Source organism: Theropithecus gelada, chromosome 11 (genome assembly GCF_003255815.1).
Source record: "Theropithecus gelada isolate Dixy chromosome 11, Tgel_1.0, whole genome shotgun sequence".
Lineage (NCBI taxonomy): Eukaryota > Metazoa > Chordata > Mammalia > Primates > Cercopithecidae > Theropithecus > Theropithecus gelada.
This window is the reverse complement of record NC_037679.1, coordinates 16,748,522-16,761,982: the sequence shown is the minus strand read 5'-3', so window position 1 is coordinate 16,761,982 and position 13,461 is coordinate 16,748,522. Positions and strand designations below refer to the sequence as shown.

Here is a 13,461-nt window from a genome sequence, read left to right as displayed (position 1 = left end):
GAACCTTCCTTTACCTCCCCATTCTCAGGGAACCACAGCAAAAGTTACCTTGGTGTCAGAGCAGAGGAATTTGTGACCACAAATGGTCCCTTAAAGAAATTTTCAGTGTAATTTCAAATTCAGGTAGTTTAAAAACAGACAAACAAAAAAATCTACTTAATTTGTACATTTAGTTTGAGGTGGTCTTGAAGAGGTGAGTATAATGTGCCCAGGCATGGGCAGAAACAAATCCAAATACACACTAGAAAAATGTCTTTTCATCCTACCACCAAAGAACTCCTAGAAGTCATTTTCCAAGGAAAATTAGTAGTTCACACACACACACACACACACAACCCCCACCCCCCACAAACACATGAGGAGACCTCATAAATAAGAACCAGAAGAAATAACAGCAAAAACTGAGCCTGAAAGACTTTAGATATTGTAATTATCTGATACAGATTTTAAAATAATTACACTTACTCTGTTTAAAGAAATAAAAGAGAAACAAGAATATATTGAAAAACAGAAAACTAAAGAAATAAGGAATAAATAAATAATAACGTAGCACATTTTAAGATAGAGGCTCCAGAAATAAAAGGTATAAAATTTTAAATTAAAAATAAGACTTTACTGAATTCATTTCTCAGATCTAGGAGCTTTCTGGATGAGTCTTTAGGGTTTTCTAGGTATATGATCCTATCCATACACCACACCAACAACCAAGCTGAGAATCAAATCAAGAACTCAATCCCTTTACAATAGCTGCAAAAAAAAAATAAAATACTTAGGAATATATTTAACCAAGGAGGTGAGAGATCTCTACAAGGAAAGCTACAAAATGCAGCTGAAAGAAATCAAAGTCGTAGATGACACAAACAAATGGAACTATATCCCATGCTCACAGATAGGTAGATTCAACTGTGAAAATGACTACACTGTCCAAAACAATGTACAGATTCAATGCAATTCTCATCAAAATACCATCGTCATTCTTCACAGAACTAGAAAAAACAATCCTAAAATTCATGTGGAACCAAAAAAGAGCCCACATAGCCAAAGCAAGACTAAGCAAAAAGAACAAATCTAGAAGCATAACATTACCTGACTTCAAACTATACTACAAGGCTATAATTACCAAAACAGCATGGTAGTGGTATAAAAATAGGCATGTAGACCAATGGAACAGAATAGAGAATCCAGAAATAAAGCCAAATACTTGCAGCCAACTGATCTTTGACAAAGCAAACAAAAACATAAATCAGGGAAAGGACACCCTATTCAATAAATGGTGCTGAGGAACCTGGCATGCCACATGTAGAAGAATGAAACAGAATCCTCATATCTCACCTTATACAAAAATCAACTCAAGATGGATCAAAGACTTAAATCTAAAACTTGAAACTATAAAAATTCTAGAAGATAGCATCGGAAAAACTCTTGTAGACATTAGCTTAGGCAAAGAATTCATGACTAAGACCCCAAAAATAAATGCAACAACAACAAAGAGACCTAATTAAACTAAAAAGCTTCTGCACAGCAATATAAATAATCAGCAGAGTAAACAGGCAATCCATAGAGTGGGAGAAAATATTCACAAACTATGCATCCCCCAAAGGACTAATATCCAGAATCTAGTAGGAACTCAGACAAACCAGCAAGAATAAAAGCAAATAATCCCATCAAAAAGTTGGCAAAGGACAAGAATATACAAACAGCCAACAAACATCTGAAAAAATGCTCAACATCACTAATTATCAGGGAAATGCAAAAACCACAATGATATACCACCTTACTTCTGCAAGAATGGCCATAATAAAAAAGTGAAAAAATAATAGAGATTGGTGTGGATGTGGTAAAAAGGGAACACTTTTACACTGCTGGTGGGAATGTAAACTAGTACAACCACTATGGAAAACAGTATGGAGATCCTTTAAAAACTAAAAGTAGAACTACCATCCAATCCAACAATCTCATTACTGGGTATCTACCCAAAGGAAAAAGAAGTCTTTATAAGCTTATAGCAGTACAATTTGCAGTTGCAAAAATATGAAACCAACCTAAGTACCCACCAACCAGTTAGTGGATAAAGAAAATGTGGTATATATAAACACACAGAATACTATTCAGCCCTTTAAAAAGAATAAAATAATGTCTTTTACAGCAATTTGAATGGAGCTAGAGGCCATTATTCTAAGTGAAGTAACTCAGGAATGGAAAACCAAATACCGCATGTTCTCACTTATAAGTGGGAGCTAAGCTGTGAGGATGCAAAGGCATAAAAATGATATAATGGACTCTGGGGACTTGGAGGTGGAATGGGAGAGGGGGATGAGGGATAAAAGACTACATGTTGGGTACAGTGTACACTGCTTGGGTGACAGGTGCACCAAAATTTCAGAAATTACCACTAAAGAACTTATCCATGTAACCCAAGACCACCTATATTCCAAAAACTATTGAAATAAAAAATAAAAATAGGTGGGCACGGTAGCTCACGCCTGTAATACCAGCACTTTAGGAGGCTGAGGCAGGAGGATCACTTGAGGTTAGAAGTTTGAGACCAGCCTGACCAATGTGGTGAAACCCCTTCTCTACTAAAAATACAAAAATTAGCCAGGCATGATAGCATGTGCCTGTAGTCCCGGCTACTCTGGAGGCTGAGGCAGGTGAATTGCTTGAACCCGGGGGGTGGAGGTTGCAGTTAGCCGAGATCATGCCATTGCACTCCAGCCTGAGCAACAAGAGCGAGACTCCATCTCAAATAAATAAATAAATAAATTTAAAAATAAAAATTAAATTTTAAAATGAATGGATAAAGTAATTAAATAACTTAAGAATTCTTCTTTATAGAAGAATTTCAGCTAATAAGTGTAGAAGGAATGATATGCTGCCATCTTTTTACAGTCCTAATGAAATAAATAATCTAGTCAACTGTCACCAATGACCTCCAAAAACATTAGTTACATGGCTTGTGGGTGAATCAAACAGACACTAAGTGAATACACTGACAAAATCTAACATCATGAAAGGAGGAACAACCAGGGCTTCTTGATGTGATACAATAGGAAACACAGAGCATTATCTATGAAGGATTCTTGCTCTCCAAAGAAGAATTTTTTTGTTTTGTTTTGTTTTAAGACAGAGTGTGGCTCTGTTGCCCAGGCTAGAGTGCAGTGGCACGATCTTGGTTCACTACAACCTCTGCCTCCCAGGTTCAAGCGATTCTCCTGCCTCAGCCTCCTGAGTAGCTGGGATTACAGGGGCGTGCCACCATACTTGGCTAATTTTTGTATTTTTAGTAGAGATGGGGTTTCACCATGTTGGCCAGGCTGATCTTGAACTCCTGACCTCAGGTGGTCCGCCTGCCTTGGCCTCCCAAAGTGTTGGGATTACAGGCGTGAGCCACTGTGTCCAGCCCAAAGAAGATTCTAAATATAACCAACAGTTTACAGGAAGTATGAGAAATCTGAGAATATGTTAAATGACATCGAGGGAATGTAATCAGGAACAAACAGAATAAAAGCTCCAGTTTCTTCAACAAAGTACACTGCAAGGGGAAAAAGGTGGGAAAGGAGAACTGTTAGAGAATAAAAGAGATCTAGGAGACATAGCAGCCAAATGTAATGCATAGATCTTCTTTGGATCCTGAATAAAACTATCTATAAAAAAACTTTTATTAGTCAATTATGGACTCTGGATATTATGTGATATTAAGAAACTGTTGCCTGAGCGCAGTGACTCAGGCCTGTAATCCCAGCATTTTGGGAGGCCAAGGAGGGCAGATTACTTGAGGTCAGGAGTTCAAGACCAGTTTGGCCAATGTGGAAAACCCCATCTCTACTAAAAACAAAAAAAATTGACCAAGCATGCTGGCTCACACCTGTAATCCCAGCACTTTGGGAGGCCAAGGCGGGTGGATCACTTGAGGTCAGAAGTTTGAGACCAGTTGAGGCAGGAGAATTGCTTGAACCTGGGAGGCGGAGGTGACAATGAGCTGAGATCACGCCATTGCACTCCAGCCTGGGCAACAAGAGCGAAACTCTGTCTCAAAAAAAAAAGTAAAAATAAAAATACAAAAAATAAAAATACCATAAAATTAGTAGGCGTGGTGGCAGCCGCCTGTAATCCCAGCTACTTGGGAGGCCGAGGCATAAGAATCTCTTGTACTGGGTAGGCGGAGGTTGCAGTGAGCTGAGATCTTGCCTCTGCACTTCACCTCTGCCTCAAAAAAAAAAAAAAAGAATTTGTTAATTTTGTTAGACGTAGTCGTGGTATTTTGGTATGGTTTTTAAAATGGTCCTTAACTCTTAGAGATACAGATGCATGTATTTATTAACGGAATGGCATAATGTCTGGGATTTGCATTAAAATAATCCTGTGGGAGTCCAGGGGAAATTGGTGGGATAGAGATGAAACAAAATTAAACTTATTTTGTAATTGTTGCAGCAAGATGATAGGTACAGAGGGATTCATTGTACTTTTGATTGTGTTTGAAATTTTCCATTTAAAATTTAAGTAACCCAAAGACCAGTTTAGATTTAGCTGAAGATAGGATTAATGAACTAGAAGATAGATTAGAATAAATTATCCAGAATAAAATGCAGAGCAACAAAGAGGAGAATTTGAAAGAGAAAGATATATGAAGAGTAGAGTAAAAATCTAACTAGGCTGGGCACTGTGGCTCATGCCTGTAATCCCAGCACTTTGGGAGGGCAAGGCAGGCGGATCACGAGGTCAAGAGATTGATACCATCCTGGCCAACATAGTGAAATCCTGTCTCTACTAAAAATACAAAAATTAGCTGCGTATGGTGGTGCATGCCTAGTCTCAGCTACTCAGGGCCTGAGGCAGGAGAATCACTTCAACCTGGGAGATGGAGTTTGCAGTGAGCCGAGATCGCACCACTGCACTCCAGCCTGGCAACAGAGGGAAACTCCATCTTTTTTTAAAAAAAAAAAAAAAAAAAAAAAAAAAAAACTAACTAATTGGAGTTCTGGAATGAGAAGAGAGCATGGTAGCAAACCTATTGATTGGGCATTTTTCAGAACTAATGAAAGATACAAATCAACACAGATTCAAGAGGCCCAACAAGTTTCAGGCAGGGTAGATAAAAAGAAGTCCACACATAAACATAGTATGGTGAAACCGAATAACATTAAAGGAAAACAGCAGATCTTAAAAGCAACCAGACTGTGGGACATATAGGTGTATGCATTTGTCAAAATTCACTGTCCTTATACAGGTAAGGTCTGTGCACTTCACTGCATGCAACTTTTACCAGAGTAAAAAATTAAATTAAAAGCAGCTAGAGAAACAGCTTCCTTTCAGAGGAGCAGCAGTTTAGACTGAAAACTGACTTCTTATGGCAACAATGAAAGACAGAAGACAATAGTGGATATCTTTAATGTGATGAAAGAAAACAACTTCCACTAGAAATTTTATGACTAGTGTAAATACATTTCCATAATGAGGAGAGCCAGGTGTGGTGGCTCATGCCACCACAGAATGTTGGGAGGCCAAGAGGAAAGGATCATTTGAGGCCAGGAGTTCGAGACCAGCCTGGGCTACATAGGGAGACCCTGGCTCTACAAAAAAGAATAAAGAATAAAGAATAAAACAACAACATTAATGTCTTCTAGAATTTAAGTAAAAATATAGAATTAAAACACATTAAAACAATAACATAGACATTGGGAGGTGAACCAACAAAGTTAAATTGTTCTAGGCTTCTCTTATATTGTCTGCAAGGATAGTATGCTGATTATCAAACTATGTCCTTCAACTTCAGATCCACCCTTCTATACACCATGATGCTGGGGGTGGTATTCTGCAAATTACATTTTGTTTTCTTTCTTAGATTGACTTATTTTTTCAAACAACAGATTTAGGTTCACAGTGAAACTGATCAGAAAATATGAGTGTTTTCATATACCCTTTGTCCCCACACATGCACAGCCTCCCCCACTGTCAACATCCTGCTGCAGAGAGGCACTCTTCTTACAGCTGATCAGCCTATATTGATACATCTTTATCACCCAAGGTCCACAGTTTACACATGGGTTCACTGTGGTGAACACAACTCTGTGTTGTACATTCTCTGGGTTTGGATAAACATATAATGACCTGTATCCATCATATAAGTATTATACAGAATGGTCTTACTGCCCTAAAAATCCTCTGTGGTCCACCCCTTTATACCTTCCCCTACCCCAGTCCCTGGCAACCACTGAGCTTTTCACTATCTCCATAGTTTTGCCTTTTCCAGAATGTCACATAGTTGGAATCACAGTGTTTAGCCTTTTCAGCTGGTTTCTTTTACTTAATAATATGCACTTAATGCGTGTTCCTCCATGTCTTCTTATGGCTTAACAGCTCATTTCTTTATAGCACTGAATAATATTTCAATTCTGGATGTACCATGGTTTAATTTTCCATTCACCTACAGAAAGACATCTTGGTTGCTTACAAGTTTTGACAATTAAGGATAAAGCTTCTATAAACACCCATGTGCAGGTTTGTGTGAACATAAGTTTTCAACTAATTTAAGCTTATACCAAAAAGCACGAATGCTGGATAATATTGTAAGAGTATATTTAGTATTGTAAGAAATTGCCAAACTACCTTCCAAAGTAGCTGTACCATTTGGCATTCCCACCAACAAAGAACGAGAGCTCCTGTTGTTCCACATCCTTGACAGCATTTGGTGTTTTCAGTGTTCTACATTTTGGCCATTCTAATAAGTGTGTAGTGGTATCTCATTTTTGTTTTAATTTGCAGTTTCCTAAAGACATATGATGTGGAACATCTTTACATATGTTACATATGTTTATTTGCCTTTTTTTTTTTTTTTTTTTTGGAGACAGGGTCTCACTCTGTCATATAGGCTGGAACACAGTGGCATAATCATGGCTCACTGCAAACTGAACCTCCCAAGTTCAATCAATCCTCCTGCCTCAGCCTCCCAAGTAGCTGGGATTATAGGCACACGCCACCACACCCGGCTAATTTTTGTATTTTTAGTAGAGACGGGGTTTCACCATGTTGGCCAGGCTGGTCTCAAACTCCTGACCTCAAGTGATATGCCTGCCTCGGCCTCCCAAATTATAGGCGTGTGCCACTGCACCTGGCCTTAGTTCTTAGGCCTTTGGACTCAGACTGAGACTTAACACCCTTAGCCCCCTGATTCACAGGTGTTAGGTTTGGACCAGAGCTACAGCACTGGCTTTCCTGGCCTCCAGCTTGCAGATGACAGATTGTGGGACTTAATCATTGTGTAAGCCAATATCTCATAATAAATATCTTTCTATCTATCTATCTACCTTTCTACCTACCTGTCTATTTACTTATCTATCTCTCCTATTGATTCTGTTTCTCTGGAGAACCTGACTAAATACATTTAATGTTGAATTTTAAGAGTTCTTTGATATTTTGGAAACTAGTCCTTTATCAAAAACACCTTTTTGTGTGTGTGTGTGTGTGTGTGTGTGTGTGTGTGTGTGCGCGTGTGTATATATATATATGTATGTGTGTATATATATATATTCTTGCTCTGTCACCTAGACTGGAGTGCAGTGACATAATCATGGCTCACTGTAGCCTTGAGCTCTCCCACCTCAACCTCCTGAATAGCTGGGACTACAGGTGCATGCCACCACATCTGGCTAACTTTTCATTTTATTTGTTTGTTTTCAGATGGAGTCTCACTCTGTCACCAGGGTGGAGTGCAGTGGTGCAGTCTCGATTCACTGCAACCTCTGCCTCCCAGGTTTAAGCGATTCTCCTGCCTCAGCCTCCCAAGTAGCTGGGACTACAGGTGTGTGCCACTACGCCCAGGTAATTTTTTGTATTTTTAGTAGAGATGGGGTTTCACCATATTGGCCAGGCTGGTCTCACACTCCTGACCTTGTGATCTGCCTGCCTCAGCCTCCCAAAGTGCTGGGATTACAGGCGTGAGCCACCACACCCAGCCAAATTTTGTCTAGAGACAGAGTCTCGCTATGTTGCCCAGGCTGGTCTTGAACACCTGTGTTCAAGTGATCTTCCCACCTTGGCATCCCAAAGTGGCAAATATTTTCTCCTGGTCTGCATCTTGTCCTCTCATTTCTTTTTATAGTGTCTTTCACAGAGCAAGTTTTTAGTTTTAATGAAATCCAGCTTATCAATTCTTTCATGGATCATGCTTTTGGTATTGTATCTAAAAAGTTATGGCCATACCCAAGTTCATCTAGATTTTCTCCTATGTTATATGCTAAGACTTTTATAGTTTGCATTTTACATTTAGGTCTATGATCCATTTTGAGTTAATTTTTGTTGAGGGTATAAGGTTTGTGTCTAGATTCTTTTTTTTTTTTTTTTGGCATGTGGATGCCCAGTTGTTCAGGTACCATTCATTGACAAGGTTATCTTTTCTCCATTGTATTGGCTTTTCTCCTCTTCTTTGTCAAATATCAGTTGACTGCATTTATGTGGATCTATTTCTGGGTTCCATTGGTCCATTTGTCTATTACTTTGCCAATACTTCACTGTCTTGATTTTTGTAGCTTTATACTAAGTCTTGAAGTTAGGTACTATCAGTCCTCCAACTTTGGTCTCCTATGTCATTGTGTTGGCTATTTCAGATCTTTTGCCTCTCCGTAGAAACTTTAGAAACAGTTTGTTGACATTCACAAAACAACTTGCTAGGATTTTTATTGAGATTGCATTGAATGTATTAGTCAAGTTGGGGAGAATTGACATCTTGACAATATCAAGTCTTCCTTTCCATGAACATGGACTATCTCTCCTTTTATTTAGTTCTTATTTGATTTCTTCCATCAGAGTTTTATACTTTTCCTCACATAGATCATGTACATATTTTGTTACATTTAAACCTAAGTAGTTTATTTTTGGGGAGTATTGTGTTTTTAATTTCAAATTCCACTTGCTCATTGCTGGTATAAAGACAAGCAATTTACTTTTTTATATTAATCTATATCCTATGAACTTGCTACAATCATTATTAGTTTCAGAAATTTTTCATTAATTCTTTTGGAATTTCTACATAGACAGTCATGTCATCTGTGAACAAAGACAGTTTTATTCACATTTCTTTCTTGTCAACTGGCTCCCTCTTAGTTTCTATCAATAGGAGTGCTAAGGGAGACTGGAAAACTGAAAGAAAAGTGACTTTCATTTTCCTCTTTGCTCGCTATGCCTGTCAGTGTTGGCCTGCATCAGTCCAGCCTCAAGCTTCTTTCAGCTCTCCCAGAACCAGACTCATTGTGCCCCCTTAAACATCCAGCACCAATCAGGAAACATCCCATCCTCAGAGGTCTGAGCCTCAGCTCTGTTAGGGCCTTTCTCTGAACTTTTGGTCTAGATAACCCCAACCTCTTCCCTTTGTTTCCCCAGATCCAAAGGTGGTAGCTACTCCTTGCAGATTTTATTTCTGTGTTACCTCAATGTTTCCCTTTGCTTTTTAATTCCTCTGACACTTATTTAATCAACTCCCTGCATTACATTCTAGTGTTACTTTTGTTTTCCTGAATGAACTCTTATTGATACAAGTAATACTGATTAACTTGATATTTTGATAAATGAAAGGTTTGTGTTGTAGGTAATCAGTAAAAGTGTGGAAATGGAATTATGTAACTTCAAATTGATCAAGGGAAAAATGAAATGAGAAATAAATACCAGTTATGATGCCACAAGTATTTCAGGAAATACTTGTATCTGTCATCAAATAGAATATTGGCTGGGCACGGTGGCTCATGCCTGTAATCCTAGCACTTTGGGAGGCTGAGGCAGGCAGATCACGAGGTCAGGAGATTGAGAGCATCCTGGCTAACATGGTGAAACCCCATCTGTACTAAAAATAAAAATGAGCTGGGCGTGGTGGCGGGCACCTCTAGTCCCAGCTACTTGGGAGGCTGAGGCAGGAGAATGGTGTGAACCCAGGAGGCGGATCTTGCAGTGAGCTGAGATCCGGCCACTGCACTCCAGCCTGGGCGACAGAGCGAGACTCCGTCTCAAGAAAAAAAAAGAATAAAAGTAATTTATTTGATTCTGGTCACAAAATACAGGCAACAAGCATAGGCAATGCCTGTAACCCCTTGATCACACATCTTCCCAGTCTGTGCTTTTATAGATACCCTTTGTACAATAGCAAGCTCATGCTGCTGTCCCCAAGTGCTTGTTCACATTCTAACAGCTGCAAAGTATAGTATATGACCAGTTGGGAATTAAACAGATGCCTACTCACAAAATAGGGCCCCTCTAATTAGTGTTCCAGCTCCCTTTTGCTGATATTGAAACTGAAGTAACTGGTTGCTCTGTTGGTCACAGATGAATTATGCCTGCACAATTCTTTGAGTGCTTTAAGTAACCTTATTGAAAGGCAATGACTAAGACCCTTTCCTTGCTCCCAAGCTTCCTAAATCCCAGGCTGCCTGTGGCACCTGGACTGCTGCCTCTGGGTCCCCACATTCCAGGTCCATGATGGAGGAAGGGCAGGACAGGCCAAGCATGAGGAATAAACAGTCTTTACTGGACTCAGGCCAGGAGTCCATGGGCCTTGAGGACATCTCTGTATTTGTCAGTTTTCTTCTCCACATTCTTTTCGGCCTGTCTCCGTAGCCTGAGGAGTTGTTTCTTCTGGTCGTGGATCTTGGTTTTCTCCTTCCCCTTCTCCTCCAGGGTGGCTGTCATGGTCTGGCACTTTCAGCCAATCTCGTGAGCCAGGCACCCCAGGTAGGCGAACTTTCTCATAGGCTTCAGACGCACAACCTCGAGGGTAACAGAAAGCACCATCCACTTTTTCCTGTCACAGGGCGGTGGGACGCCACCGAGCACCTAGCGGCTGGTCCTAGGCGGCCTGACTGGCTGCTGTTGTGGGGCAGCCCGCCTCGCAAGCTCTGCCAGAAGACGTGGGGCTTCGGCAAGGGCTGATGTTCATCCACTTGTGGAGGAAAGCCAGGTACTTCAACTTGTTTCTGTAGAAATTTCCAGAAATGTTGATGCCCTCGCAGTGCACGACCACCACCTTCTGGCCCAGCAGTACCTGCTTAGCCACGATGGCTGCCAGGTGGCCCAGGAGGTGACCTTGGTCAGCAAGCAGCAGAAACTGCCCCTCCGCCATCTTCAGCAGCCGCCTAGAAGAGATTGAATTATAAATCAGAAATTTCCGATGAAAAAATATCAATTAATACTATTTCTTCACAAGTTTTTCCAAAAACAGAAGAAAATGAGCTCTTCCAAGCCCATTCAAGGATGTAGTACTACTCAGATACCAAATCAGACAAACACAATACAAGAAAACTAGACTATTTCTTGTGAATATAGACCCAGAAATTCTCCACAAATTACCATGAATTCAACAACAAATAAAAAGGATTGTATACCATGACCAAGTGGGATTTATCCCAGGAAGGCAAGATTGAGTTAATATAAGAAATAAAATTAATTTAGTACATCCTATCCATAAAGGACAAAAACCACATGGTCATCTTAACAGACACAGAAAAGACATTTGACAAAATTCAACATCTCTTCATGATAAAAACATTTAATAAACCAGGAAGATAAAAGGACTTAACCTGATAAAAGTCAACAAGCATCTACAAAAAACCCACAACTAATATCATGCTTTTTGGTAAAAAATGAATGATTTCTCTCTCTAATATTAGGAATAAGACAAGAATACCTACTCTTACCGTTTCTATTCATCATTGTACTGGACATTCTAACCAGTGTAATTAGGCACGAAGATGAATGTAGTATGTAGATGAATGAATGAATGTAAAAGGCATACAGATTGGAGAGAAAAACAAAACCATCTCTATTTGCAGATGACCTTATATCTAAAATATCCTAAGGAATTCACTAAAAAATCTATTAGAACTAATACAAGAGTTCAACAAGGTTGCAGAATACAGTTGTATTTCTATACACTTGCAATGAACAATCTAAGAACAAAAGTAAGAACATAATTTCATTTGCAATAGCATCAAAAAGAATAAAATAATTAGAAATATACGTAGCAAGATGTACAAAACATGTACTCTAGAGCCGGGTGCGGTGGCTCACGCGTGTAATCCCAGCACTTTGGGAAGCCCAGGCGGGCAGATTGTCTGAGGTCAGGAGTTTGAGACCAGCCTGGCCAACACGGTGAAACCCTGTCTCCACAAAAGTAGAAAAATTAGCCGGGCATGATGGCGGGTGCCTGTAATCCCAGCTACTCGGGAGGCTGAGGTAGGAGAATCACTTGAACCTGGGAGGCGGAGGTTACACTGAGCCGAGATCGTGTCATTGTACTCCAGCCTGGGTGACAGAGCAAGACTCCATCTCAAAAAAAATAAATAAATAAAATGGAAAACATGTACTCTAAAAACTACAAAACATTGCTGAAATAAATTTTAAAAGACTTAAATAAATGGAAAGACATTCACGTTTATGGATTGGAAGACTAAATATTATTTAGATGGCAATACTCCTCAAAATGATCATCAGATTTAATGCAATCCCCACCAAAATTTCACCTGGTTTCTTCCCAGAAATTAGCAAACTGATTACAAAATTCATATGAAAATTCAAGGGACCCAAAATAGCCAAGACAATTTTAAGAAAGAAGAACAATGTTAGACAACTCACACTCCTTGAGTTCCAAACTTACTACAAAGCTACAGCACTCAAGACAGTGTGGTATTAACATAAGGCTAGACATTATACACCAATAAAATATAATTGAGAGTCTATAAATTAAATCCTCACTTTTACCAAGAATTGTTTTTTGACAAAGTTGCCAAGAAAATTCAATGGGAAAAGAATCATCTTTTCAGCAAATTATGCTGGGACAACTGGCCATCCACAAGCAAAAGAATGAGGTTGGACCTCCCACTTCATAATATATACAAAAACTAACTCGAAGTGGATCAGAGACCTAAATTTAAGAGCCAAAACTATAAAACTCTTAAATATTACATAAAAAACACAAGCAACAAAAGAAAAAATAAATTGGATTTCATTATAGGTAAAAGCTTTTGTGCTGCAAGGAATACTACTAAAAATGTGAGAAGACAACCCACAGAATGGGAGAAAATATTTGTAAATCATTATGTCTGATAAAGAACTTCTATCCAGAATATATCAAGAACTCTTACAACTCAATAATAAAATACCTAATTTTTTGTTTTTGTTTGTTTGTTTGTTTTCTTTTCTTATCGACCAGGCTGGAATGCAGTGGTGCAATCACTGCAGTCTCAACCTCCTGGGCTCAAGTGATCCTTCTGCCTAAGTCTCCTGAGAAGCTGGGACCACAGGTGCACACTAACATGCTCAGCTAATTTTTAAATTTTTAGTAGAGATGAGGTCTTGCTATGTTGCCTAGTCTGTAGGCTGGTCTTGAACTCGTGGCCTCAAGATATCCTCTCATCTCCTAAAGTGTTGAGGTTACAGGAGTGAGCTACCATGCCTGGTCCCAGTTTTTTTAATGGGCAAATA

The 13,461-nt window shown here is 39.3% G+C and overlaps 1 pseudogene; it reads right to left on the bottom strand.

The window, feature by feature from the left end:
- Positions 1-10,515: 10,515 nt before the first annotated feature.
- LOC112634246 lies at positions 10,516-11,101 on the bottom strand (annotated as a pseudogene).
- Between the last annotated feature and the right edge of the window lie 2,360 nt (positions 11,102-13,461).